The 24,941-nt window shown below is 35.1% G+C and overlaps 1 long non-coding RNA gene and 1 pseudogene across 2 annotated transcripts in view; both read left to right on the top strand.

Moving 5' to 3' along the window:
• Positions 1-24,941, top strand: part of LOC135964557 (uncharacterized) — a 94,867-nt gene that overhangs the window by 53,032 nt on the left and 16,894 nt on the right. The window lies entirely within an intron of this gene.
• LOC102118277 (protein arginine methyltransferase NDUFAF7, mitochondrial pseudogene) lies at positions 18,314-18,913 on the top strand (annotated as a pseudogene).

The raw sequence follows: 24,941 nt of genomic DNA, 5'->3' as shown, positions 1-24,941 counted from the left end.
CTATAAATTACCTTGGGCAGTATGGCCATTTTCACGATATTGATTCTTCCTATCCATGAGCATGGTATGTTCTTCCATTTGTTTGTGTCCTCTTTGATTTCACTGAGCAGTGGTTTGTAGTTCTCCTTGAAGAGGTCCTTTACATCCCTTGTCAGTTGGATTCCTAGGTATTTTATTCTCTTTGAAGCAATTGTGAATGGAAGTTCATTCCTGATTTGGCTCTCTGTTTGTCTGTTACTGGTGTATAAGAATGCTTGTGATTTTTGCACATTAATTTTGTATCCTGAGACTTTGCTGAAGTTGCTTATCAGCTTAAGGAGATTTTGGGCTGAGACAATGGGGTTTTCTAAATATACAATCATGTCATCTGCAAACAGGGACAATTTGACTTCTTTTTTTCCTAACTGAATACCCTTGATTTCTTTCTCTTGCCTAATTGCCCTAGCCAGAACTTCCAACACTATGTTGAATAGGACTGGTGAGAGAGGGCATCCCTGTCTTGTGCCAGTTTTCAAAGGAAATTTTTCCAGTTTTTGCCCATTCAGTATGATATTGGCTGTGGGTTTGTCATAGATAGCTCTTATTATTTTGAGGTACGTTCCATCAATACCGAATTTATTGAGCGTTTTTAGCATGAAGGGCTGTTGAATTTTGTCAAAAGCCTTTTCTGCATCTATTGAGATAATCATGTGGTTCTTGTCTTTGGTTCTGTTTATATGCTGGATTATGTTTATTGATTTGCGAATGTTGAACCAGCCTTGCATCCCAGGGATGAAGCCCACTTGATCATGGTGGATAAGCTTTTTGATGTGTTGCTGAATCCAGTTTGCCAGTACTTTATTGAGGATTTTTGCATCGATGTTCATCAGGGATATTGGTCTAAAATTCTCTTTTTTTGTTGTGTCTCTGCCAGGCTTTGGTATCAGGATGATGTTGGCCTCATAAAATGAGTTAGGGAGGATTCCCTCTTTTTCTATTGATTGGAATAGTTTCAGAAGGAATGGTACCAACTCCTCCTTGTACCTCTGGTAGAATTCAGTTGTGAATCCATCTGGTCCTGGACTTTTTTTGGTTGGTAGGCTATTAATTATTGCCTCAATTTCAGAGCCTGCTATTGGTCCATTCAGGGATTCAACTTCTTCCTGGTTTAGTCTTGGAAGAGTGTAAGTGTCCAGGAAATTATCCATTTCTTCTAGATTTTCCAGTTTATTTGAGTAGAGGTGTTTATAGTATTCTCTGATGGTAGTTTGTATTTCTGTGGGGTCGGTGGTGATATCCCCTTTATCATTTTTAATTGCGTCGATTTGATTCTTCTCTCTTTTCTTCTTTATGAGTCTTGCTAGTGGTCTGTCAATTTTGTTGATCTTTTCAAAAAACCAACTCCTTGATTCATTGATTTTTTGGAGGGTTTTTTGTGTTTCTATCTCCTTCAGTTCTGCTCTGATCTTAGTTATTTCTTGCCTTCTGCTAGCTTTCGAATGTGTTTGCTCTTGCTTCTCTAGTTCTTTTAATTGTGATGTTAGAGTGTCAATTTTAGATCTTTCCTGCTTTCTCTTGTGGGCATTTAGTGCTATAAATTTCCCTCTACACACTGCTTTAAATGTGTCCCAGAGATTCTGGTATGTTGTATCTTTGTTCTCATTGGTTTCAAAGAACATCTTTATTTCTGCCTTCATTTCGTTATGTACCCAGTAGTCATTTAGGAGCAGGTTGTTCAGTTTCCATGTAGTTGAGCGGTTTTGATTGGGTTTCTTAGTCCTGAGTTCTAGTTTGATTGCACTGTGGTCTGAGAGACAGTTTGTTATAATTTCTGTTCTTGTACATTTGCTGAGGAGTGCTTTACTTCCAATTACGTGGTCAATTTTGGAGTAAGTACGATGTGGTGCTGAGAAGAATATATATTCTGTTGATTTGGGGTGGAGAGTTCTATAGATGTCTATTAGGTCTGCTTGCTGCAGAGATGAGTTCAATTCCTGGATATCCTTGTTAACTTTCTGTCTCGTTGATCTGTCTAATGTTGACAGTGGAGTGTTGAAGTCTCCCATTATTATTGTATGGGAGTCTAAGTCTCTTTGTAAGTCTCTAAGGACTTGCTTGATGAATCTGGGTGCTCCTGTATTGGGTGCATATATATTTAGGATAGTTAGCTCTTCCTGTTGAATTGATCCCTTTACCATTATGTAATGGCCTTCTTTGTCTCTTTTGAACTTTGATGGTTTAAACAGCCATCTTATGTTACTGGCCTTCGAGCCTTGTATTTTTAACCTCTTCGTCAAATTTGTTTCCTGTAGAATTGAGGCCATCAAGCTACAGATGGTCTTGCAAACGGAACCCCAAATGAGCTCAACTAACAACTTCTACCAAGGACCCCTGCACCAACCTGCTGGTCCTTTCACTGGCCTAGAGAGTTCCCCTTTGGAGGAAACTACAACTGCAGGCCCCCTTTTTCACCCCTATCTAGCAGGAAGTAGCTAGAGCAGTCATTGCCCAATTCTCAACAGCAGTTTGGATGTCCTGTTTAGAGTGGGGATTGAGAGGTGAAGCAGCTGGACTTCCTGGGTCAAGTGGGGACTTGGAGAACTTTTCTGTCTAGCTAAAGGTTTGTAAATGCACCAATCAGTGCTCTATATCTAGCTAAAGGTTTGTAAACGCACCAATCAGCACTCAGTAAAAACGCAGCAATCAGCACTCTGTGTCTAGCTAAAGGTTTGTAAACGCACCAATCAATACTCTGTAAAATGGACCAATCAGCAGGATGTGGACGGGGCCAAATAAGGGAATAAAAGCTGGCCACCCAAGCCAGCAATGACAACCCCCTTGAGTCCCCTTCCACGCTGTGGAAGCTTTGTTCTTTAACTCTTCACAATAAATCTTGCTACTGCTCACCCTTTGGGTCTGCACTACCTTTGTGAGCTGTAACACTCACTGCGAAGGTTTGTGGCTTCACTCTTCAAGTCAGTGAGACCACGAATCCACTGGGAGGAGCAAACAACTTGGAAGTACCATCTTCAAGAGCTGTAACACTCACTGTGAAGGTCTGCGGCTTCACTCCTGGAGTCAATGAGTCCACAAACCCACTGGAAGAAACTCTGGACACATCTGAACATCTGAAGGAACAAACTCCGGACACACCATCTTTAAGAACTGTAACACTCACTGCGAGGGTTCGCGGCTTCATTCTTGAAGTCAGCGAGACCAGGAACCCACCAGAAGGAATCAATTCCGGACACACTGTGATCATTTTATACAGGAAACTTTGAGCATCATGGAGCACCTGCACAAAGAGCAGTCATAAAATGCTGCTTCTTCCATTAAATGAGGACAAGGAAAATGACACCTATCCATAATACATATACATATGTGACATATACATATGTGTTGAAGAAGTTAACATTAGAAGTTAGAATAGCAAAGATCAGGTAAATATTGGTAATGTCCTGGAAAGTAGGAAATAAAATCACCAAAGAGAACTTCTTAGTATCTCAGCTGCCAATAGCACAAAGGCAGGAGGTTTTCAGGCAGCAGGGTGGAGACCCACATGCTAGAGGCTGGCAGAATCTCACTTCCAACCCACAAAAGTCAGAAGGGACCCTTGCTCTATGTGAAAGTGATTTCCACTTGTCTTCCACCTTCCAGTCTAAGTCATCATTCACAAGATAACAAAATCCATGTGGATAATCCTTCTAGCACTTTGATAATATCTTCAATTCCAACTACTTTTCCCTCACCCAATCTCACCTACCAACTCCCATCAGTAATACTATTTTTACTGTCATCGTTATTAACTGTATGGTCTCCAAAAATCTATGTTTGAACATTTGAACTCTCCCCGACATCCTGTCTTTAGAGTTTACTTGCTCTAAAACCCCTACTCTTTATATTATTCAATCACATTTGTACCCTATCATCATTTTCGTTTTCCACCACTACCCTTACTTGTCTTTACCTAACCTAGATAAGAAATTCTATTCATTTTTATGTGTACATCCTCAATTCTTATTTTTTCTTGTTCTTCCACATTTCTCCATTAGACTTTCGACCCTAATTACAATCAGCCTTTGGCTAACTCTCTGCCTTCAACCACGCAGTTGAAAACGGCTGTAGAAAAGCACACAAGCAACTGGTCTGATGAAGAAATCTCAAGTGGGATCTCAGTGATACTCAGTAAACCAACTATGTTATTCTACAGATTTAGTCTCCCATCCCTCAGATAAATATATTTCTCCTTATTTCTCTCTTCAAATCTAATGCTTCCTGCTCCCTATAGCTTTCTCGTAGAATGAACACACCTGTGAAATGATGAGTTACCAAAGAACTCATTCAATTTTACTCCATTCAATAAACTAATGTTTTAAATCTGTTGCCATATACTCCACTGATTTTTACGCAAATGGATAAGCTGCCCTAGTGAATACATAGGGTATAAGCCCTCACATTGTTTGCTGGGCAACACTGTCTCTTGCCTTCTCTAGTTCTTTCCTGCAATATTCCCTTTTATCTCTTAAATAGTCATATTTTTGCCTTCTGTTGGATTGTTGCCCTTGTCATATAAGCATGTTGTAATTTAACTCCTAAAACCCTGTTTTTACTCCATAACCTAATCAAATTACTGCCTCACTTGCCTCTTTAGGGCAAATATCTTGAAAAATGTCCTGTGTCCAAGTCTTTGGTTTCTCATGTATCATTCTCCTCTCAATCCACTCCAACAGACATCCATTCAACTATCATCAAGATCCTCAACAATTATTTCACCTAAGCCAGCATTCATTTCTCACTACATGATGCCCTATGCCTCTCAGCAACACTTGACCACTTCATCAGATATTTTCTTCTTAGTTTCAAGGATATAATAACCTTCTTGCATTTCTTTTTCTCTTTGCTTTTTCTCAAGCTTTTTTTCTATTTCCTCCTCTTCTTTCTATCCCTGAAGTATTTGTGTTTCCAAGCATCCAGTCCTGTGTTCTCTTCCATTCTCCCTCTACATTTAATCCCTAGATCAGTGTTTGTTTTTCCAACTGATGCCTAATACAAAAATTTATGAAATTAATTTAATGGGCTATGACTATTACATAAATATGTCCATTATTAAATAAAATAAAATAGAAATTCACTGAAAATATCATTGAACACCACACATATCAAGTGTGTAAGAAAGAGTTATTTTATTGCCAGACTGGGACAGCTCTAGGTTAATCTCTGAGAGTGTCTGAAATTTTGTATTGACTCTTGGTAAGGATAAGAATGAGTTTGAGGCCAGGCACCTGGCACGGTGGCTCACACCTGTAATCCCAGCACTTTGTGAGGTTGAGGCGAGCAGACGGCTTGAGGTCAGGAGTTCAAGATCAGCCTGGCCAACGTGGCCAAAAGTGGTCTCTACAAAAGATACAAAATTTAGCTGGGTGTGGTAGCACATACTTGTAATACCACCTATTTGGGAGGCTGAGGCAGGGTAATAGCTTAAACATGGTAATCACTTGAACCCGTGAGGCAGAGGTTGCAGTGAGCCGAGATTGTGCCACTGCACTCCAGTCTGGGTGACAGAGTTAGACACTGTCTCAAAAAAAAAAAAAAAAAAAATGAGTTTGAATAGTAGTATATAATGTGCACTTTGAGTGTAAAACATTTCCTGAAAGCAGCAAAGGCAAATTTATTGACATTATTTACCAATATATAAATTGAAAGCTTGCACCTGATTTAGCTGCTTATACAATCTAATTTGGGAATGTGTCCAGCGAGGTAAGACAAACCCCACTGGAAACTCCTGGGCTCCCCTAAGACAAAGATGTCATGTGCATGTCTGAGTGAAATAAATGAAAGACGATGTGCCTTCTGTGAAACTTAGAAAGAATTCTGGAAAGCTGCCTAAAAATCTCTCCACCAACAATGATTGCTTGTACTTTCTTTCTCCTGTTGTACTGCATTATTTAACTTTGTTAAAGCTTTAATAAGTGTATGACTTGCAAAGCCTTGTGAGTCCTTTAAATATTAAATCCTGCATAATCAATGCAAGCAATTTTGCGAAACTTTTGTTTTAGTAGTTATACATGAATATGGGTTAAGAAGCAAAATGCTTTTTATTGTGGATCAAAAAAAATCTTGACAGGCACTGCCTCAGATAATGGTATCTAGCACCATGATTTTAATTTGTGTGTGGTGACTCCCACATTTATATCTATAATTGCTTCCCTACATTTTAGATTTGCATAATGTACCATATACTTGACATTGAATATATAATAGCCACTTCAACTGCAACATATCCCAGAGTAAATTTTGGTTTCCCCTATCAAATGTTTTGTGGCAGTTTTTCCATTATTGCTACATTGAATCATGATTTATTCAATTGTTCATGAATGAAAAGTACTTTAAACAATATAAACCAGGAGTTACCTTTGTCTCTTTTCTTTTCAGTACTCATTTTCTGTACTCAAATCTAACAGAACATTAAATATAATTGGGTTCAAAATATGTCTCAAATCTAACACTTCTCTCCACTACCCAGATACTGCCCTTGTCCAGGTAACATTCCCCTCCTGCCTAGGCTAATAACAGCCTCCTGATCTCTCTATTTTTCTGTACTTTCCTGCTTCTTCACTTCTCTTTCTACACATTCCCTAGGTCAGTAGGCTTTTTCAAATTGAGACCTAAAACAAAGATTGATGAAATTAATTTCATATATTATGACCAGATTTGCTTATAATAAAATAAAATAAAGTAGAACAGAATTTCACTGAAAATGTCGGTGAATATCACACATAGTACGTGTGTAAGAAAGAGGATTTCCTGTCTAACTGAACCACTCATTTTCCCAGCTGCTGGAAATGTTGGCTGTTGATGGCTCACAGATGTGTACTTCTCGCAGCACTGCTTTACCCAAAGGGAGGTGCCTTGCCCATAGGGTAAATGACATCTAGTTACTGCCTGATGTGAAGGTATAAAGGCCCAGACACCCTTGATTCCCTTTGGGACAACTCCAGAGGGCCAGCTCCTGAGCTGCATGTAGGATTGTATGAGCCTTCTATTTCACCTTTATCACAGTTTATTTTCTCCCTCTGCCCAATTCTGCTTCCCTTATTTCTGTTTGCAGGGAACCAAACCTAAGATCCTGTATTGGAACCCTTTAATCACAGAATGGCTAAAATGTCTTTTCATTAAAATCAGATCAAGTAACTCCTCTGTTCAAATATCCAATGTCTTTCTACTACACACATAAAAGCACATGGTATGGCTTTTAAGTCCCTGATAAATAATGACTCAGATTATCTCTCTTTTTAAAAATATTTTTCTTTTTTTACTCATCCTGTTTTAAATACTCTGGCCACTTGCTCATGCACCCAGTGTCCCTCCTGGCTGGAATGTTTTTATTCCTAATCTTCAAAGGTTTAGACTGATCCTGTCATTTTAGATCTCAACTTCAATGCAACCTAGCCCTTTTACAGAGACCTCCTCTGACTAAAAATCTGAAGCACCGTTCCAGTTCCTTTCTATGACATTCTAATTTAGCTTTTTTTTTTGATAGCACTCATCACTAGATTATTTTTCTGTTTTATGATTTATTTATGTATTTATTTTTTACAGAAGCATATATGTGTGTACACAGAGGTGTATATGTTTACTTATTTGTATACTTCTCCAAACTGGAAGAGAAATTCTATAAAAACAGAAACTTTATTTATTGTATTTACTGTTACGTCTCAAGTACATAGAATATGACCAGGGCTTTAGTAGGCTGACAATAAATATATTTGATACAAAATGACCTCATGGCTCACTGTAACTTATATTAGTATAAAACACTCTGATTTATATTTTGTCTGGTGTCAATACCATCACACTTGAATTCTTTAGAAAATATAAGTTGGACTTTCGGGACATCAACAGAGAGGAACATGTAGGTGGAAGTAATTTAGTTATTCCCACAAAAAACAGGTTAGGTGAAAGAAATTAGGACCAGAAAGGGAAAAAGCCAAGCAAGGGCGCACTATCAGTTAAAGTCCCAGAAAGGGTATTTCTGGCTCATGCTGGGGTGCTCCGGGGAGTGCTGGTCACACCATGGAGTTCTCTCAGTCAGCAGCAAGAAACTTGGAGAATTAATTCTCCCTCACCTCTCAGGCTTTAGTTATAATCTGTCATCTGTGACATAAAGTTCTGGTCACTTGTGCAAAAAACACAAGTACAGTGGGCATTGGCAGCCTGAAGGCAGTTCTTCTACACAGAGAAACAAGAGAAAATTCTAATAAGTAGAAGGACGGCCATGGCAAAGAGATTTGAAGAAATATGGGATAAAGCCAAGAAGACACTGGGTACATAACAGGTTTTTGAATAGAAGCTTTAAAAAGACCTAAAGCACTAATTTTCCTTTACTAAATAGACAAAGTCAAAATCAGAGCTTATCAAAAGTGTGGCACTAATACAAAAATAAACATTTCAATGCAAAACAGAATACTGATAAACATGATCTCATTACATACTGCAATTTGGTTTATGGTAAAAATGGTGATTAATCAGTGGCAGTGGTAGTGGAGGTATCCTTTACCACAAATGTAGTTGGAAACAATGAATAGTCCTATGGGACAAAGCTAAACTTGATCTTCAATAGACTAAAATATTTATTTCAAGGTAGAATAAAGATAAATTAGAGTGAATCATAGTCTGAGGTTGTTTTGCCTTTACTACACATATGACAGAAAATAGAAACCATAACATATTGAGAATTTTACTATGTTACATTTTATGGAACATACATCATTAAAACCAAAACAACAACTAAAATGACAAGACATTAAGGTAGTTGAAGGAATCACATTATATGCTTTTAAAAATCAATTAACACAAAATATTAATATGTACTTTGTTGTAATTTATCTTCTCTTTTCTGCTAAAAATAAGTCCATGAGTCAACATTTCACATAATTCATATTGTTTTCTCTCTGAAGATTTTAAAAGATATCAAATTCGATTTTTATTGATGCTTATTTTTAAAAAGAAAGGAATCCCCTTGGCCTGTCAAAAGATGCTACAAATAGCATTCTTTTTTCTTCCTAAAAATACTTTGTCCTCAATGTTTTATTTTTCAGATTGCATAGGAGTACATAAGCATATGCACATTTTAATTTATATGCATACATATGTATCACTGTAACTTAGAAATTAAGAATGTCATGGAAGAATAGTTAAAGGCAATGAGAAAGTGTTGATTAAAAAAGGAGGAGCCTGTGGGGAAACAAAATAATTGTATGCAAATATCTGAAGGCAATTGTCTTGCTCTAGGTTGTCACGGAGAAGAGAATTGTACTAATTGGGTAAAAAATAAATTACATGTAAGTGAGTTTTTCCAAAATATTTCTATTAAAAAGTTAAAGATCATTTTTTCTATCATATCATTGACCTCCTTTTTACAATAGCTATGGATTACTATTTCACCTCTATTTTCAAGAAAAATTAGTAAAAGTTAAAAATTATATCAACAGCTTCATGGGGATAGCTGGTTTTGCTTATATTCACCCTTGTTGCATTACTTGTATTAATAAATGGCTTCTAATTTTCTGAAATAGTTTACAAATACGCCCATATTAATAAATTTCATTATAATTCAGTTAGCATTTTTCAGATATCTTTACGAAGCTAGATATCATTCATTAACCATTAATGGTATGAATTTGTCTTCTTGAAAGCAAGATTCAATTGACACCATATATGTATTACTTATTGTGTATTTATGGTATTTGAAAAATGTAAAAAAAACCCACCTAGTTAAAAAAATAAGTAATTCAAAATTCAGTCCACAATTTACAATTAAATGTGGCTGTCTATGTATGACTTATGGTCTGCATCAGGTCAATTTCCTCATTAATATGGAAACTCATAAGAGGGTGAAGTATTTTGGGATTATTTGTAATGTTGACACAGACTCTGTAAATTCTCAACTTGCATAATCATTTGTAACATTCTGAAAACTCATGTACAAGGACACATCCAAAACACTAGTTAAAATAATAAATACTCATAAACAAACTTTGGAATCACAGGTATTTAAAATAATTAAATATGAAAGTACAGTTGAATAGTAGCTATTACTTAAAATTTGAATATTTCTGCACAGATATAACACAATTTTCATATAATTAAAAGATATAGAGAATATCAGAATACTTAATGAAAGCAAAAAATCCCTGCTTTTCATTTACATTTGTCATCATCACCACTGTAATAAATCTGATTAATTGCTCAAGTTTTCAAGGTTGAGAACAGCAGAACAATTAAAAGTTTCACTTTTAGATATCTTAAATAAAACTAACATAAAAATATTGTTTCATTATTAAGCATTTTTTGAAATTTCAAGATCATTTATGCATAAAAGCACAAAAGGCATTATATAAGAGAATAAAATTCCCAGTTTTCAAATCAAAAAAATTTAACCTCTCTTATCAAGGTGATAACCTTTTGATCCTTTGCCTCCTAGGTAAAAGAAAGATGGAATAAAATACCTTTTGTGAGAATTAAATGATATATTTGAAATTCTCTATAAACTGTAGATTGCCACATATATTAGTTAATAATAAAATTTAATATTACATAAAGTTTGGAATGTTCTATGTGTCACCAACACAAAGAAGAAATTTTTATATTTTTTTATCAAACATCAATATAAACTGCATAGATGTTTTATAAAAAAGTTAGTTTATGGTATTTTTCAATTAATTCTTTTCTTTTAATAGAATGCTGTTTTTACATTTAGAAAATTCAGGATGTCCTGTTAAGCTGTATATTTCAGAAAACAAAGAAAAGAAATACCAGATATTTGGTGCCATAAATATATATCACAAGGACTTTGACAAGACAAAATTAAAAAAAAAAAGATTTTGCTTAATATGTAAGCCAGATTAGAATTAGACTATTCAGTCAATTCCAAGTAATCAATTTCCCTTCACAATATTACTAACAAAGTTACCACCAGAGAAAGAAGACAGCATTTGTTTAGTGAACATGATGATAAAATCTGAGAGAATCCCAGTACATGTGATGCTGGAAGTGCTCCCAAGTGGCAAAATCATCACATTATATGAAAAAGTTTAATTGCTTGATAGGTACTATAGATTGAGGTCTTGCAGATACATTTGCCAGCCATTTTATGATAAAAGAATCCTGCATAAGACCCACTATAAAATAAGAAAAAAACTTGTGATGCTGTCACTGCAGCTACACCAGCAGGTGTGAAAACCTCGCACTTTTTGTGGAATACTTTTTTATCTTGTATTCAAAATCCAGCTTTTATGTGAGTGTAAGACTACTATAAGACAAGCATACCTGTAGACTGTAATATGATTTGAGAAAAAGTGAAGGTGAAGAATATAAGCTGAGAAATTTAATGCCAGCAAAGGATGGTTTGATAATTTTATTATAGAAAGAGTTTTGGCTTTTAAAATGTCAGGATAACTGCAGAAATAACTTCTGCTGACCAAGAGGCAGCAGACTAGTTCCCAGACAACATTAAGAAAATCATTGAAAAGAAACAATATCTGCCTAAACAGGTTCATAATGCAGATGAAAGTGCACTATTCTGTTAGAAAAAAAGTGGACATTTATTAGCAAAGAACAGCAAGCACCATGAATTAAGGCAGGAAGAGATAGTCTAACTCTAATATTTTGTTCAAATTCAGTTGGGTTTACAATCAAGGCTTATCTATAAAGCTTCCTTGGAGGGGAAAGATAAATACCAGCTGCCAGTCTTTTGATCGTACAAGAAAAAAGCCTGGTCAGTGAGAACCCTCGTTCTGGATTGTTTCCATCGAAATGTAATGGATTGATGCTTTGTTCCTAAAGTCAGGAAGTCCCTTTTCAGTAATGGATTGCATTTTGACGTTATTTTAATATTGGACAATGACCCTGACCACCTAAAACCCCATGAGTTCAACACAGAAGGTATCAAATGGTCTAATTGCCTTCAAACACAATGTATCTAATTCAGCCTCTAGATCAGGGGATCATAAAGACCTTAAAGGCTCATTACACATGATACTCTATGGAAAGGATTACTAACGCTATAGACGAGAACCCCTATACAGATAACATCATGAAAGTCTGGAAGGATTACACCACTGAAGATGCCATCATGGTTAGGGAAAAAGCCATGAAAACCATCAAATCTGAAGCAATAAATTCCTGCTGGAGAGAACTGTCCAGATGCTATGCATGACTTCACAGTATTTACAACAGAGCCCACCGAGGAAATCATGAAAAAGATTGGGGATATGGTGAAAAAGACAGGGATTGGAGGGTTTCAAGTTATGGATCTTGAAGAAATTCTAGAGCTAATAGATACCATGCAAGAGGAATTTACAGAAGACGACTTGATGGAGATAAGTGCTCTGAACCAGTGCCAGATGATAAGGAAGATGGGGAAGAAGAAATTTCGGAAAAGAATTTGACATTAGACCATCTTGCGGAAGTTTGCCAATTATTCAGGACTGCTTTTGACTTCTTTTATGACACAGACCTTTCATGATTTGGGCACTTAAACAAAAGAAAATGGTGAAAGAAGGACTGGTGACACACAGCAATATTTTTAGAGAAACGAAGAAGCAAGAAGTCAAAAATTACAATGTAGAATTTAGTGTAAAACTATACTGAGTGTGCCTAACTCTCTTGCTTCCCCTTTCACCTCCTCCATCTCTTCTGACTTTGACACACCTGAGACAGCAAAACCAACACCTCCTTTTTTTCTTCCTGTTAAGACTACTCAATGTGAGGATGAGGATGAAGATCTTTATGATGATCTACTTCCGCTTAATGAATAGTAAATATGTTTTCTTTTTTCAATAATTCTTAAAATAACATTTTCTTTTTTCTAGATAATTTTATCGTGAGAATATAGTAGATAGTACATATAACATACAAAATACATGTTAATTGACTGTTTATGTGCAGGTAATTGCACCACTGCACTCCAGCCTGTGGAACAAAGTGAGACTCCATCTCCAAAAAATAAAATAAAATTAATTAACCCGTGCTTTCCTCAGTTTCCTCATCAGAATAATAAATAAATTTAAAAACTTATTTAGCACTGAAAATTTGAGCATTTTTATGTTAAGAATTGTAAGGGTCTGAAATTTTATTTTACTTGCAAGTTTACAACATACCCCACAGTATTGCAGAGGCTGGCAAAACACATGAAATTCCTAGATCAAAAACAAAAAAAAAAAATCTAGTTACTCAAGCCATAACAGACAGCATAAGCTTTGTGTTTAAGTTGGTTTCTGTTGCTCTCCCATATCCCATGGGAGCTATATGGAGCAGAACAGGTAGATGGTACACACAGTGAGTTTACAGAACTTTCAGTCTTCTAAGGGGATTACTGGCAAGCTTGCCAAAACTTTATCTCGGAAGGAGAGGTTACCTTTACTTTTCAAGTCAAGACACAAATCTGTCCTCTGTCCCTGGGGGAAACACTATTTTTCAAAGACATTTGCTGTATAAACTTTCTTGCAAAGATAGTCTGGAACAAAAACTGATACAAGACATGTCGAAACATCATGGATAATTTTATCTCAAGATTTTATTATACATTCTAATAAAAAATCAAATATTCACCTTCTTTACACTCCCTAACTCTAAAATATGTTTACAAAATACCACATGTGGGAAAGTGAGAAGAAAATTCAGTCAAGTTAATTTAAACATTCTTGTTTCCTATTGATTGTGTTTTTCTAATATTATGTTATACATAAAATATTAAAAAGTAGGTGTTTGTGAAAAAGACTGCAATGACTTTGCTTTAGAATTTTTAACTATATCCTTACTTAACACAAATTATGTTTTCTATATTTGACCCTAATTTACCTGAGATCTTGTAGAGCGTACCTGCCCCCAAAATTTATGTAGTCCAGTTTTTACTGTCTTCATGCCTATGCCACTGATTTTCAAATTATTCTCCCAGATTTTATTTCAGTTTAGCATAAATGAAATTTAGCACTACAGGAAATGGCAAAATATTAAACATCATAATAGAGTATTTTCAAATGAATCTGTGCCATAATAGTCAAAATTAAAAATTACAACTCTATTACCAAGAAAGAAAGATTAATGAGTTGTATATAGTATTTTATTTAAGATAATCTAAATTTAATGCACTCAGTGCTTAGTTCTCTGTGGGTGTACACATGTGGCTATGCATCCATTATCGTTTATCAATTCGATGCTTCAAAATGGGTGTATTTCACTTCCACATTTGTTTTTCTTTTCACTTTTCTTTTTAAATAAATTTAGTCATATAATGAAAGTAACTGGTAAGCTCTATTTCAAACTGTATCTAAACTTTTTATGGATTTTTTTTTTTTGCTTTGACTTCCTTGTTTTGTTTTTATTAAGAGTTATTTATTTCCACCTCCCCACAATGCTTTATGCTTTTTGTTCTCTCTTTATAAAGTAATTGCAAATTATATTTCAAAGTGTTATGGTTAAAAATGGATGTAGAAATGAAAATAGTTTCCTCTTTTTAATGAATAGCCTCTAACCCCCAGCTCAGATCATTTTAACACTTGTCTTTATTGTCTCCAAATTCAACTAACTGATGTTTTTGATCCTGGATTGCTCCTATTTCTCATCTATGCTCTACACTTCCACTCATTTTAACAAAGCAGAGACCTCACCTACCTAGCGTGGCTTACAGGAAATTGAGATTGCCCTAGTTTCACTTTGGATTGCTTGTTTTTAACCTATAACAGTTTGCAATGATGTCACTTTTATTTCAGACACGCTCAGAACATACTCCTTAAGACTATGGTTTGTTGAACTTCAAAATATAAAGTAATAAAGGTTACTTGTTATTTGGTTGTCATAGTGATATATTTTGGTGATGGTTCAAATGTTAACTTGCAGATTAAAGATAACAGTGAAGAAAATCCTGCAATATGAGGTAAAGCCTTATGGCTGCAAAAGAAATCTAATGAAAAGATGAATCAAGAATACTTATAGATAGATGAAAGAGAAGAGATGTTTATCTTAGATGAAGATACGTTAACTATTCTGCCAATACAGGCTTCTGCTAATTATTTCACACATCATTTTATGCTCAATCAAAGGGAATAACCAAAGATGAGAAAGTCAACCCAAGTGGAGGCACTTCAGAGGCAATCCATCTGAGAATTTTGGGAGAAGCTCTTACTTTTCTGTTCATTCATTGGGCAAGATCAAGAAAGCTCTTGACTTAATATATCATCTGTCTTTGTCTTTTTATTTGAAACTTGAGCCAAAAACTACATAAATGGCTATTTTTCTTTTCTTCTCAAATCCTTTATTGTTTTCTGAGGAAAGACTGGCAAACAACATTTTAATAAAATCACAGATATCTGCTTGTTTCTTGGCCCTAAGTGCATGTTGGGAACAGTTGCTTTCTAGAAAGTGTTATTAGGGTAATTAATTTAAAGTTTTAAAAATGCCTGTCCCAAATAGGTTTCTGCTTAATTACTTTTATGATTAGCCATTCCCTGCAGAATGTGACCCACATCACTCAAAATTACTTAACATTGTTTTTAAAAATACGGTAAAAGCTAACTTGATTGTTGTATAGACTACTTTTTTTTTTTTTTTTTCCAATACAACTATCCTACACCATTACCATTCTGGACCATGCATAATTATTTAAATAAACCATGCTTTGTTGTATCTCTTTGATATGGCTCATGTCATTAATTATTTTCTGAAATGTACTTTTTCTCTTCTCCTTCTGAAAGTTTTTATTAACTCTGGAAAGACCTATCCAAATCTAATTCGAACAAAAAATCCTTCTCTAAACCACAAATTCCTGTTGTTCTAGTGTAGAATTATTAAAATAGATCATTTCATTGTGCTTTAATATAATTTTTGTAAGCATTTTCCTATAAGAATGTAAACATTATTTTATAATTGAATACCATTTTGCTTTGTGTATCAAAGTTTAACCATATTAGGCTATGTACTTCAGACCCTAACACTGTAGCCAGCATGTGGTATTAAATAACTCCTAGCTAAATAAAGAGTTGAATGCATGTTGAATCTCAAATGAACTTGTATTTTGTTGATGTTTATCATATTAATATTTTTGAAGTATTTTAAACTGTGTTCCATAAATGTAGACAATCGAGATTTCATATGTGTGCATGATGTTTTAGAGTGGATGATAAGACTTGATCTAGAAGCAAAACACGCAGTCAGGTAGTCTGCATGATACGCATGGGGTAAGGTTGTAAATACTGGATGTGTTCACTAGATGAAACGAAATCTGTCAACATCTCTCTCACACAAAACTTTTCATTTACGTCTTACTCCATTGTATGTTGAAGTACAAAAATTTCCACATTCTATTGTTCTCAACACACTTGATGCCTCAGGACAAAAATAGAGAATATCTTCTGGTGACAAAGGGATAGGAAGTAACAAATGAATAGGAAGTATCAGAAAAAATTAAACACATCAAATAATTTTATTTCTTTCTAGTATATTCTCTCTTCTTTTAGCAGTAGACAGTCTTCAACTACAGCAGGAGGAGCCTCAGCCAATGAGGATTGATAACAAACTGCTAGGCTGTGTCTCACAAACCTTCAGCAATATGGCAGGCTGCAGTATTGAAGACAAAAACATAGAAAGAAAACATCATTGTAATTTTAATGGCAAGAGAATTACAATAAAGAAGGCACATTATGTAAATATTTTCCAAGAATAAGAAGTTATTCAACTGCTCTTGTCATATAAGATTTTGAAATTTATAAAATCCTGTAGGCTGGGCTACCTTTGGTCATGTAACTGAATCTGCTCTGCTCTTCAAAACTGCTCTTCAAAAACAGAGTGGAATGTTTTAATGTAAAGTATTTAGATTTTTTAATACTCTAACATGTACGATACATTTTGTTTATTATAAAGTCACCTTTTAAATGCATGTTTTAATTATAACATGTAATTGGCTGTATTTGAGCTTTATTTTCATAAAGCTGTTTTATGAGCTTTAATCCCTGTTATTCATGTTACCAACTTTTATTCAATGAACCGAAAAATAATATTTGGCTTTTAAATCAAATACCTTAAAATAGAACATGTGGAAAATATAAAGTTCAATTTATTGACTGTTCACTTTAGTTACATTTAGTTATTCATTGATTTTTTCTCAACTCAATGTTACTGATTACCTAAAATTTGCTGAATCAACTTTTGTCCAAATGGTTCCCCAATGAGTTAGCAAATACCTGTTTTATAATAGAAATTATGTAAAACAGACTTATAAGTATTGAAATGTAGGGTTTGAATTGAATTTATCTAATATTGGTAACTATTTTCTCATCTAACATACTACATATTATTTTTTTACAATCAAAGCTAAGTATTTGCTTATAGGCTGGCTAGGCATGATAGGCTGATTTGGATATTATAATCTAATAGTTGTCTATTCAAAGCAAATTTATAATAGTCCCTTTAATACAAGGAGCTTGCAATATAGAGAAGGGGACAGATATTTGCAAACATTTAAAGTAAATTAGTGTAATATTTTATTACTTGTGTTATGATTGAGCAAAGTAGCATCACTGGGAAAAATTAGTAAAAATACAAAAAAAACCCTTTTTTTAAAAAAAGGGATCTGGGAAACATTATAGAATAATGAAATTTAAGCTCAGTCCTTTAAATGTGACTACTACTTCAATAGGTGGAAACAGAGTATTAATTGGGGAATTCGTGGTGAGGAGAATAGAAAAAGCATAGATGGAGAAGAAAGTCAAGTGTATGTTATCCATATCACACATGGAGCAGGACTGTATATAAATATGAACTTATAAGTGTTCTGGAAAGCAACATTTCTTTGCATAGTAAAAATTACTTCATAATTTCTTTTAAATATTAATATTTGATTTATTAACATTACAACTTTTAAAAGTGAATTTTTTCCAAATGTTTGGTATTAACTTATAAATTATTTTAATTTATAAATTTCAGCATATTTTGACTGAAATGGAGTGCAATTTCCTGATCACAGCTCACTGCAGCCTCAAACTTCTGGGCTCAGTCACTCCCAACATTCCCTCCAGAGTAGCTGGGGCTACAGATGCATACCATTATGCCCAGCTAATATTTCCATTAAATTTGCTTCAATTGCCCGACTACTAAAACCTTCCCAAGTAAGTGTTAGCTTTATCAATATAAGGGGCCCTTATAGTCTTAAATACTGCAATAACATTATATATTTGTGAAATAAATAGCTCCATTTTATTCACTTAATCAAAATTTTAATTCAAATCACAATTACAGTAGATTGTCTCAATGGCTGAAGTCACTAGATTAAACAATCAATCACGTTGAAGTGTTTCCTGATGCTGGTGTTATCACTAAGGAACTTTCTCAATGCATTGCACTAACTGGAGGTGCTGCACTGGTTGCTGATTACGGTCATGATGGAACAAAGACAGATGACTTCAGAGGGTTTTGTGGCCACAAGTTTCATGATGTCTTAATTGCCCCAGGAAGAGCAGATCTAACAGCTAATGTGGACTTCAGTTATTTGCAAAGAATGGCACAGGGAAAAGTAGCGTCTCTGGGCCCAATAAAACAACACACATTTTTTAAAAATATGGGTATTGATGTCCAGCCGAAGGTTCCTTTAGATAAATCAAATGAGACATCAATAAGACAGCAATTACTTCAAGGATATGATATGTTAATGAATCCGAAGAAGACGGGAGAAAGATTGAACATTTTTGCCTTGCTTCTTCATCAGAGACTTCAAGGTGGAAGGAATCAGATGAATGTATGTCAGTCAAAACATTATGCATCTCCTGTAGCTGGGTTTAGTGAACTTGTTTGGCAGTTATATCTCAGCTTGAATATTTTACCCTTTGGTCTGCCCAGGAAATCAAAACAACGGAAACACATTTCATACATTGCAGGTAAATAAAGAAACACAAAATACACAAAATATCAAAATGTTGTTTTGATTTATTTTTTTCCCTATATTTAACTCTAAATTTCTTTAGGTTAGACAGACTTTGCCTACATTGAAGTGCTTTCCCCAGAAAACATTGACCAATAACTTCACAGTGGAACTTTCATATGTAATCAGAGATAATCTTCAGCTCTCCATTCTGTACTCCCACCCAGACACATAATGGATTCTTACCTACATTTATGACCACTATAACAGAAACTTCATAACTTATTCACAGGAATTAATCATAAAGTTCATATCCTCAGATCCATATTACGTAATTACTTAAGTATTCTCTACTCAAAGATGTCCAAAAACCCTTGCTGGATATTTAAATAACTAAAGGAATGAATATGATAAGGAATAAAAGTTAAAAAATCATCAAGAAGCCAATATCTAGACATAGGTATTTCATATCACCACTTTTCTTCCTCTTTTGTGTTCCATAGTAATGAGAGTCTATTTTATTCAATATTTGTTATAAGACTTTGCTTTGTTTTTCTACTTATGATTTTTAATATCATCTCAATTGCAATATAGTTATGTTTTTTCTTTCTGGTCCTTTTAATTTTACCAAAGTACTATGCATAGGATTGGTGCTTAATATACACTGTAATACTGTTCTTTATCCAACAATATGAACAAATTTAATGCTTTTTAAAATTGCCATTAAATAGTAATATGTTTTCTCCATGGAGATATTGTTTACATTAGGAGTAAGTCATAAGTAAGAAAATCACACAGTCTGCAAAGAAGACTGTGACTTGGATTATAGAAATCTGTCAGAATTAACAATACTCTAATGCTTCTAAGAGATGTGCATTCTACGGTATTGTAATTATTCTAATATTTTTGAATTATATAATAAGAATTATGTGAGTATCATTAGAGGAGAAGCACTTAGACTGTAATAAGATTTAATTCAATGATTTATATCTACTTTTGTTTCTTGCTGTTGTTGAACAGGCTTTATATTGGCTAAACTGCACATCCTGGAAGAAACTGATCTTTCAGTTATTTTCCACATCAGCACATGACAATTAGTGAAATGAGTTCAGGCTTTTAAAAATAGCAGATGTTGAATATTTATAGAGTGTTACTTTGGTTTATTTTATAAAATTTTGTACACGAATTTTAGATTCAAATGTAAAAGAATGTCTGAAATGAGTAATTGCACATGCCAAATAGTTTTTTTTATATATTTCAGGGTTATGATTATCGGAAGTCACTTCTTACTTTGATAAATTGGAACTTAATATGATGTAAGGCAAATTACCTCAAAAGATAAAATCCAAGTGATCATACATAAATGTATCGTGTGGTGTCAAATAAAACTTCAATAAATACAAGGTGGCAGAAACAAAACTTATGTAAATTATTCATCCATAAAATATGCATTAGCTAGTTTGTAAAGAAAATATATTTATCCCAAATGATACTATTGCTAAGCTACATGGCTTAGATGAGGAAAATTAAATCCAAAAATCTCTCTCATAAATGTACTCAGAAATATAACACTTTTGTAACAAGAATTGAATTTTGCTCATTTGTTTTACTCAGCAAAAAAAGAGAAACATTTATAATTTTACAATAATGCTGTTTTAAATTTCAGGTATTTATTTAAAAAATTAAATTACTAATCAGTGAAAACTATATTTATGCCTATATAAAAAACTAGGTTTTGTAATATTACCTCAAATTTTTATGGTAATGCACAGTTCATGGTGTCTTTTTTCAGCTATTGAAAACATTAATATTACCTTGCTGTTAATATTAACAGGTGAGAAGAATAACATATTTACTTTTTTTTTTTAATTTATTTATTATTATTATACTTTAAGTTGTAGGGTACATGTGCATAACGTGCAGGTTTGTTACATATGTATACTTGTGCCATGTTGGTGTGCTGCACCCATCAACTTGTCATTTACATCAGGTATAACTCCCAATGCAATCCCTCCCCCCTCCCCCCCCCCATGACAGGCCCCTGTGTGTGATGTTCCCCTTCCTGAGTCCAAGTGATCTCATTGTTCAGTTCCCACCTATGAGTGAGAACATGCGGTGTTTGGTTTTCTGTTCTTGTGATAGATTGCTAAGAATGATGGTTTCCAGCTGCATCCATGTCCCTACAAAGGACACAAACTCATCCTTTTTGATGGCTGCATAGTATTCCATGGTGTATATGTGCCACATTTTCTTAATCCAATCTGTAACTGATGGACATTTGGGTTGATTCCAAGTCTTTGCTATTGTGAATAGTGCCGCAATAAACATACGTGTGCATGTGTCTTTATAGCAGCATGATTTATAATCCTTTGGGTATATACCCAGTAATGGGATGGCTGGGTCATATGGTACATCTAGTTCTAAATCCTTGAGGAATCACCATACTGTTTTCCATAATGGTTGAACTAGTTTACAATCCCATCAACAGTGTAAAAGTGTTCCTATTTCTCCACATCCTCTCCAGCACCTGTTGTTTCCTGACTTTTGAATGATCGCCATTCTAACTGGTGTGAGATGGTATCTCATTGTGGTTTTGATTTGCATTTCTCTGATGGCCAGTGATGATGAGCATTTTTTCATGTGTCTGTTGGCTGTATGAATGTCTTCTTTTGGTTCCATATGAACTTTAAAGCAGTTTTTTCCAATTCTGTGAAGAAACTCATTGGTAGCTTGATGGGGATGGCATTGAATCTATAAATTACCTTGGGCAGTATGGCCATTTTCACGATATTGATTCTTCCTATCCATGAGCATGGTATGTTCTTCTATTTGTTTGTGTCCTCTTTGATTTCACTGAGCAGTGGTTTGTAGTTCTCCTTGAAGAGGTCCTTTACATCCCTTGTCAGTTGGATTCCTAGGTATTTTATTCTCTTTGAAGCAATTGTGAATGGAAGTTCATTCCTGATTTGGCTCTCTGTTTGTCTGTTACTGGTGTATAAGAATGCTTGTGATTTTTGCACATTAATTTTGTATCCTGAGACTTTGCTGAAGTTGCTTATCAGCTTAAGGAGATTTTGGGCTGAGACAATGGGGTTTTCTAAATATACAATCATGTCATCTGCAAACAGGGACAGTTTGACTTCTTCTTTTCCTAACTGAATACCCTTGATTTCTTTCTCTTGCCTAATTGCCCTAGCCAGAACTTCCAACACTATGTTGAATAGGAGTGGTGAGAGAGGGCATCCCTGTCTTGTGCCAGTTTTCAAAGGGAATTTTTCCAGTTTTTGCCCATTCAGTATGATATTGGCTGTGGGTTTGTCATAAATAGCTCTTATTATTTTGAGGTACGTTCCATCAATACCGAATTTATTGAGCGTTTTTAGCATGAAGGGCTGTTGAATTTTGTCAAAAGCCTTTTCTGTATCTATTGAGATAATCATGTGGTTCTTGTCTTTGGTTCTGTTTATATGCTGGATTATGTTTATTGATTTGCGAATGTTGAACCAGCCTTGCATCCCAGGGATGAAGCCCACTTGATCATGGTGGATAAGCTTTTTGATGTGTTGCTGAATCCGGTTTGCCAGTATTTTATTGAGGATTTTTGCATCGATGTTCATCAGGGATATTGGTCTAAAATTCTCTTTTTTTGTTGTGTCTCTGCCAGGCTTTGGTATCAGGATGATGTTGGCCTCATAAAATGAGTTAGGGAGGATTCCCTCTTTTTCTATTGATTGGAATAGTTTCAGAAGGAATGGTACCAACTCCTCCTTGTACCTCTGGTAGAATTCAGCTGTGAATCCATCTGGTCCTGGACTTTTTTTGGTTGGTAGGCTATTAATTATTGCCTCAATTTCAGAGCCTGCTATTGGTCTATTCAGGGATTCAACTTCTTCCTGGTTTAGTCTTGGAAGAGTGTAAGTGTCCAGGAAATTATCCATTTCTTCTAGATTTTCCAGTTTATTTGCGTAGAGGTGTTTATAGTATTCTCTGATGGTAGTTTGTATTTCTGTGGGGTCGGTGGTGATATCCCCTTTATCATTTTTAATTGCGTCGATTTGATTCTTCTCTCTTTTCTTCTTTATGAGTCTTGCTAGTGGTCTGTCAATTTTGTTGATCTTTTCAAAAAACCAACTCCTGGATTCATTGATTTTTTGGAGAGTTTTTTGTGTCTCTATCTCCTTCAGTTCTGCTCTGATCTTAGTTATTTCTTGCCTTCTGCTAGCTTTCGAATGTGTTTGCTCTTGCTTCTCTAGTTCTTTTAATTGCGATGTTAGAGTGTCAATTTTAGATCTTTCCTGCTTTCTCTTGTGGGCATTTAGTGCTATAAATTTCCCTCTACACACTGCTTTAAATGTGTCCCAGAGATTCTGGTATGTTGTATCTTTGTTCTCATTGGTTTCAAAGAACATCTTTATTTCTACCTTCATTTCGTTATTTACCCAGTAGTCATTCAGGAGCAGGTTGTTCAGTTTCCATGTCGTTGAGCGGTTTTGATTGAGTTTCTTAGTCCTGAGTTCTAGTTTGATTGCACTGTGGTCTGAGAGACAGTTTGTTATAATTTCTGTTCTTGTACATTTGCTGAGGAGTGCTTTACTTCCAATTACGTGGTCGATTTTGGAGTAAGTACGATGTGGTGCTGAGAAGAATGTATATTCTGTTGATTTGGGGTGGAGAGTTCTATAGATGTCTATTAGGTCTGCTTGCTGCAGAGATGAGTTCAATTCCTGGATATCCTTGTTAACTTTCTGTCTCGTTGATCTGTCTAATGTTGACAGTGGAGTGTTGAAGTCTCCCATTATTATTGTATGGGAGTCTAAGTCTCTTTGTAAGTCTCTAAGGACTTGCTTGATGAATCTGGGTGCTCCTGTATTGGGTGCATATAGATTTAGGATAGTTAGCTCTTCCTGTTGAATTGATCCCTTTACCATTATGTAATGGCCTTCTTTGTCTCTTTTGATCTTTGATGGTTTAAAGTCTGTTTTATCAGAGACTAGTATTGCAACCCCCGCTTTTTTTGTTCTCCATTTGCTTGGTAAATCTTCCTCCATCCCTTTATTTTGAGCCTATGTATGTCTCTGCGTGTGAGATGGGTCTCCTGAATACAGCAGACTGATGGGTCTTGACTCTTTATCCAGTTTGCCAGTCTGTGTCTTTTAATTGGAGCATTTAGTCCATTTACATTTAAGGTTAAGATTGTTATGTGTGAACTTGAGTCTGCCATTATGATATTAACTGGTTATTTTGCTCGTTAGTTGATGCAGTTTCTTCCTAGCCTCGATGGTCTTTACATTTTGGCATGTTTTTGCAATGGCTGGTACCGGTTGTTCCTTTCCATGTTTCGTGCTTCCTTCAGGGTCTCTTGTAAGGCAGGCCTAGTGGTGACAAAATGTCTAAGCATTTGCTTATCTGTAAAGGATTTTATTTCTCCTTCAGTTATGAAACTTAGTTTGGCTGGATATGAAATTCTGGGTTGAAAATTCTTTTCTTTAAGAATGTTGAATATTGGCCCCCACTCTCTTCTGGCTTGGAGAGTTTCTGCCGAGAGATCTGCTGTTAGTCTGATGGGCTTCCCTTTGTGGGTAACCCGACCTTTCTCCCTGGCTGCCCTTAAGATTTTTTCCTTCATTTCAACTTTGGTGAATCTGGCAATTATGTGTCTTGGGGTTGCTCTTCTCGAGGAGTATCTTTGTGGCGTTCTCTGTATTTCCTGGATTTGAATGTTGGCCTGCCCTACTAGGTTGGGGAAGTTCTCCTGGATGATATCCTGAAGAGTGTTTTCCAACTTGGTTCCATTTTCCCCCTCACTTTCAGGCACCCCGATCAGATGTAGATTTGGTCTTTTTACATAATCCCATACTTCTTGCAGGCTGTGTTCATTTCTTTTTCTTCTTTTTTCTTTTGGTTTCTCTTCTCGCTTCATTTCATTCATTTGATCCTCAATCGCAGATACTCTTTCTTCCAGTTGATCAAGTCGGTTACTGAAGCTTGTGCGTTTGTCACGTATTTCTCGTGTCATGGTTTTCATCTCTTTCATTTCGTTTATGACCTTCTC

This window comes from Macaca fascicularis, chromosome 8 (genome assembly GCF_037993035.2).
Source record: "Macaca fascicularis isolate 582-1 chromosome 8, T2T-MFA8v1.1".
NCBI lineage: Eukaryota > Metazoa > Chordata > Mammalia > Primates > Cercopithecidae > Macaca > Macaca fascicularis.
Note: the sequence above shows the minus strand (reverse complement) of the source record. Positions and strands in the feature narration are given on the sequence as shown.